This window comes from Centrocercus urophasianus, unplaced genomic scaffold (genome assembly GCF_019232065.1).
Source record: "Centrocercus urophasianus isolate 14NV4802_14NV808 unplaced genomic scaffold, USGS_Curo_1.0 seq_9, whole genome shotgun sequence".
In the NCBI taxonomy this organism is placed as follows: Eukaryota; Metazoa; Chordata; class Aves; order Galliformes; family Phasianidae; genus Centrocercus; species Centrocercus urophasianus.
In genome coordinates, this window is record NW_024885532.1 from 26,142,932 (window position 1) to 26,148,957 (window position 6,026).

At 42.9% G+C, this 6,026-nt stretch overlaps 1 long non-coding RNA gene across 1 annotated transcript; it reads left to right on the forward strand.

Moving 5' to 3' along the window:
• The first annotated feature begins 1,643 nt into the window (after nucleotides 1-1,643).
• Nucleotides 1,644-3,285, forward strand: LOC122171629. The gene is made up of 3 exons (XR_006172040.1): nucleotides 1,644-1,752; nucleotides 2,237-2,279; nucleotides 3,248-3,285. It is a non-coding gene; the product is annotated as an uncharacterized LOC122171629 (long non-coding RNA).
• Nucleotides 3,286-6,026: the final 2,741 nt, after the last annotated feature.

Below are 6,026 nucleotides of genomic sequence, written 5' to 3' on the forward strand. Positions count from 1 at the left end.
GCTGACTGGGACCTTTCCCTAGGTTTTTAAACAGTGGTTCAGGCACTGAGACACAGACTCAACAGTTATCACACAATGACTCAGGGAACTACTTACCTGTCTGCACCTCAATGCTGGGGAATATCATGGAGCAAATCCTCCTAGAAGCTGTGCTAAAGCACATAGAGTGAGGAAGATGGTATGGGATAACCAGCATGACTTCACAAAGGGTAGGCCCTGCTTGTCACTTTATGATGTAACTGCATCACTGGGCAAGGAAAGCACCACCAGTGTCACACATTTGGACTTCAATAAGGCCTTTGACATAGTCCCCCATAACATCCTTCTCTCTAATTTGGTAACATTTGATGTTATTTGATAGGTGAGGAATTGGTTATGAGATCACACACAGAGGATGGTGGTTAATGACTCCTTTTTGAAACGGATTTTAGTGAAAAGTTGTGTTCATCAGGGGTCAGTGCACTTTAACATCATCATCAGTAACATCAACAAAGGAATTGAGCGCAACCTCAGCAAGTTTGCTGATTACACCAAGCTGTGTAGTGAGATATACATACCCAAAGGACAGGACACCATTCAGAGAGACCTGGGCAGGCTCAAACAGTGGGCCCAGGAGAACCCCAGTGCAAGGTCTTGCATCCGAGTCATGGTAACCTCCATTACAAGTACAAGCTTGGGGGAGCAAGGATGGAGCACAGCCCTGACAAACAGGACCTAGGACTACTGGTGGATGGCAAGCTAGACATGAGCCAGCAACATGCCCTCTCAGCCCAGAAAGCCAACTATATCCTAGGCTGCTTCCAAAGAAGTGTGGCCAGCAAGATGAGGGAGGTGATCCCGCCTCTCTGCTCTGCACTGGTGAGACTTCACCTGGCGTACTGCATCCAGATGTACTCCTGAGACACAGACCTGCTGGAGCATGCCCAGATGATAACCACCAAAATGATCCAACAGATGGAACATCTTCCCTACAAGGATAGGCTGAGAGATCTGAGGCAGTTCCACCCAAAGAAGAGAAGGTGTCCCGATAGCAGCCTTTCAGTACTAAATGAGAGCCACAGGAAAGAAAGGGACAGTCTCTTTAGCAGGAGAACACATTCACATTCAAGGCCAGGCTGGACCATGCTCTAAGCAATGTGACTGAGCTGCAGATGTCCCCGTTCATTGCAGGGGAGCTGGACTAGATAGCCCCTAAAGGTCCCTTCCAACTCTAAGGACTCCATGATTCTGGGTTGGGTCCCACTGGGCTTCACGCTGCAGAGCAGCCCTGCAGCTGCCCAGCATCACAGTCATTTACTCAGTCCCCCCAGGGTGGGATTAGGGGAAAAACAGCCAACTACCAAGACAGAAGAGGAAAACAGACGCCAAAACGTTACAGTAACTGCACGCATAGTTAAAAAGCAATTACTCACCGTTCACCAACGAAAACACAGCACCAAACACATGCCGATGCCGCCGATGCCGCCGATGCCGCCGCCGCCGCCACACCACAGCTCACACAGCTACCGAACAACGACAGCCCTGCCCGTAGCACTATGGCGTTCACCTGACGTCACGCGGTACGGAAAAGCCCCCGCTCGGGCCCGGCCCCGACCCGGCCCCGGCCCCGCCCCCGCTGCTGTTGCCCGTCACGGCGGCGGCTCCGCTCCGCTCCGCGGCCCGGCCTGGCACCGGGAGCGGTCTTACGACTCAGCAGCAGTTCTCCTGCAGGAGCTGGCAGCACGTGGCTTGGTCAGGTGTGCTCTTGGTTAGGTAAGGAACTGGCTGGAGGAGCGGGCCCAGAGAGAGGTGGTGAATGGAGCTAAATCCAGCTGGCGACCTGTCACGAGTGGTGTTCCCTGGGGGTCGGTGCTGGGCCTTCAGTATTTTTATTGATGATCTGGCAGCAAAGCTGGTGAGGGGTCTGGAGCACAGGCCTTAAGAGGAGCGGCTGAAGGAGCTGGGATTGTTCAGTCTGGAGAAGAGGAGGCTCAGGGGAGACCTCATTGCTCTCTATAACTGCCTGAAGGGAGGTTGTAGTGAGCTGGGAGTCAACCTCTTCTGTCATGTAACTGATGACAGAACTAGAGGGAATGGCTTCAAGCTGTGCCAGGGGAGATTTAGGCTGGATGTTAGGAAATACTACTTCTCTGAAAGAGTGGTCAGGCACCGGAATGGGCTGCCCAGAGAGGGGGTGGAGTCACTGACCCTAGCTAAGCATATATTGCTAATTAACTTCTCACATTTGCTCATTCAGCACTGGGCCATTATTCCTGGATACCTGCTGTCCTGGGATAGAGGTAAGTTTGAAGGAAAAAGTAGGGGAGCATCACTTGCATTCCTCCTAATCCAAAAGAGGGACAGTTTGACTTCATGTCAGAGGCCCCTTAAGTTGTTCTTTTGCTGAGGGCCTCTTGGCAAAACAGAATAGTCTATAATACAAAAGTTACAATTTTGGTACTTATTAAGTATTTCATCTTATCTACTAAGTGTGCATAAATGTGGAATAATAAGCCACTTTCCTCCAGAGAGGCTGTGGATGCCCCGTCCCTGGAGGTGTTCAAGGCCAGGTTGGATGGGGCCCTGGGCAGCCTGGTCTGGTATTAAATGGGGAGGTTCACAGAATCACCCAGAATCACAGAATTGTAGGGGTTGGAAGGGACCTCCAGAGATCATCAAGTCCAACACCCCTGTAGGTGTTCAAGGAACATTTGGATTTTGTGTTGAGGGACATGGTTAATGAGAACTATTAATGAGAACTATTGGTGACAGTTGGATGGTTGGACTGGATGATCTTGTAGGTCTTTTCCAACCTTGGTGATTCTATGATTCTGTGAACTAAACCTCAGTGTGCTACTAACTCTTTTTTTACTGAAACTGGGACATTCTCCTTGTAGAGATGTGCAGAGATGTGTTGAAAGACTTTGAAGTTTATAGACAAAGTAGTGTATGGTTTTCCTTGAGTAAATAACTGGACCATCACAGAACAATCAGTCCCTAATTCTTGATGCGCTTTCTGTGGGTGTTGGCAACTCAGCATGTAATAACCAAAGTGAAACAGAAACAAAAGTGTGGGATATAGTTCCTCAGATACACTAAAATGAATTTTCCTTCATGTAATTATATATATATATATATATATATATATATATATGTATAGGGAATATATTCCCTATATTCCTACAAAAGTAGTATATATTGGATTACATATTTTAATCAACACTGTCATTCTGGACTTTGTAGTTATAGGATGTGTCTTATTTCATAGAATCACAGAATCACAGAATCATTTGAGTTGGAATGGACTGCTAAGACCATCTGGTCCAACTGCCCTGCGGTGAAAAGGGACACCTACAGCTCCATCAGGTGCTCAGAGCTCCTTCCAGCCTGACCTTGGGTGTCTGCAGTGATGGGGGATCCACCACCTCTTTGGGCAGTCTGTGCCACTGCCTCACCACTCTTATTGTAAAAAACTTCTTTTAAAAAAAACACTGGCTTGGGTTAGTACAGTTAAGGTAGATTGTTTAAATACAGTGCAGTGATAGCCTCCAGGTTCTCCTGCAACTCCACTGATGCTTCTTAATATTTCCACTACAGCTGTACTGGAATTTTTGATACCCACATATAGTGACCAGAGTCTAAAGTTCCAAGTGTACAAATTACTTCTTTGAATTAATCCATTTGAAAGAAAACATCTTCCCTTAATTTGCCAGAAAACATAGCTGTTTTGAAGCATCTGAAATGCTTAGTGCTAATTTCTGCTATGTAATTCTTAAATCCTTCCTCTCCTGCCCTGCAGGATGTCATGAGAACACCTCCTTTGTTAGCTAGGATCACCTGTTTCACTGTCTCAGCTGTCAAAATGATGAAAAGTAAATCCTTCTGCTGAGGTTCATAAGAAAAACATAGCGTTTCAGGCATGGAACAGCTTTTTGATTTACATCAGGTTTTTAATTATTGCAACATTTTAAAAAGATAGAGATGGTAAGCAAACAAAATCAGTCTTCCAGAAATTATGGGGAAAAAAAAATACTCTGCTTTGGATGTTGTATACTCTGTTCATTTAAGCAATAGCATAACTGAGTCTCTACAAATAAATAAATAAATAAATAAATAAAGTTTGGTGGTTTGTTGGGTGTTTTATTTATTTCTTTATTTGTTTAATCTAATGAAAAATACTGCTGCTGACCTGTGATATCTTTTTACTGTCAATTGCACATGATAGCACTGGATGGATAATCACAAAGAAATTAGCGTACAGTAGAAAAGAATGCACCCAAAGATTTCAAATCATAAAAATAAATTGTTCCAAAGGCTTAAATAATACTGCTACTTTTCTTTGAGTAAGTATAATGGTGCTTTAATTGTACTATTTGCAAAAATGTTTTGTGGTACCTTGTGCCTTTCTAATATCTGACTGTATTCATATACTGCCTGAGCAATTCTAAGCAATGTCTTCAAACAGTTCACTGTTCTATTTTTCCACTGATTCGAGTATCCCCATTATCATGAGCTGCAGTTGCAGAGGTTTATAATGTTTGTGTTACTGTGCATGTTCCTTCTGGCTATGCCATCTCTATTCTAGGGCTCTATGTGATCTTCTGAGTTGCACAAAAACCCTCTGAGGTCACCAGGATTTAAGGGTAGGAATTAACAAGCTCTCAAGTGTTCCTGAATTGAGAAAGACTGATATAGGGAGATCATTTTCTGAGGCAAGCAAACTTATTCTGGTGGACAAGAGGACTGCACACCTGGATGTTTTTCTTTGTATATGCCAGCACATGTGTTTCATATGACCAAAATGGCAATTATCCCTGTCACAGAATGAGACTTTGCATGTGTGACAAGATGATCCCATCGCATGTGTGATGAGATGATCCCATTGCCTGTACTGTGGGTGACAGATGTTGTGTTTTGGTTGCATCAGAGAGTACTTCTGGTCACGTAATGAAGAAGGAGTGTGATTTGTTTTGGTGGGTCAGAACACAGATACTTCATCACCAGTTTATGCACTGTTGGAGTATGCTAAGAACATACCATTTGTGATTTAAATGAGCTCATTTTAATATGCAATGAAGCATGATTCATGTTTGCTTACACAATTTTGTTAGCCTTTTCAGTTTTTGTATTTATCTGTTATTTTTCCTTTTCAGTGTATCCGCCATTAGTCATGAGGATGAAGGGCTGTGATTCTTGTCTAATAGGAAGAAAAATAAGAAGAAAAATAAACTTGTTTCAATGCCAGGAGCATTTTTGTTTTGAGCAAAACCAAACCAAACAATAATGGGACATGTAACAAGAACAGTATTTCATACTACATAGCATAAAATGAATTGTAATTATTTTTACACTAAAGTTACATGTATCGACTGGGCTCTTACTCTTCTGAAATGTAGCACTGTTCCATGCAAACAGCTGACCATTAAACCTGCAGATCCAAAGCATAAATTGATAAATTTGGCCATAATTGTAATTTGTGTGTTGGAAAATTGTAAAATGAAGCATAATCATAAGCGAAATCATTTCTGTCTTTTAAACAACCTTTATTTAGCAATGAATCACACATCTTTCTAAACCTTGGTTCAATTGCTCCAAGTAAAATTTAGTTGTTGATTTCAAGTTTGTGTAGCAGAGGAGAAAGGGATAAATTCCACAGCTGAAGGTGGACAAAGGTAGCATTTCTTTGGCAGCAGAAACTAATTTTTGTTTGGCAAAAAGGAATGCTTGCATTTGTACAGACATTCGGATTATTGGAAGCAGCCCTAACAGAAGTGAATGAATGGACAACATGCAGGTGAGGTTTGAATGCATATCAAATGGCTCTGAAATGTGTAAAATGATTGGCCTCCAATAGGATGCAGTCCCATATTGCATCCATTTAGCTTTCTGTAGTGATGAGTCATTTGGACCCATGTGTGTAAAATTAAGATTTGAGTATTTACAATGATATCACCACAACAGTTCAGAGCAATCCAGTGTTTTAAACTGAGACTTTTTCTCTTTCTTTTTCTTTTTCTTTTTCTTTTTCTTTTTCTTTTTTTTTTTTT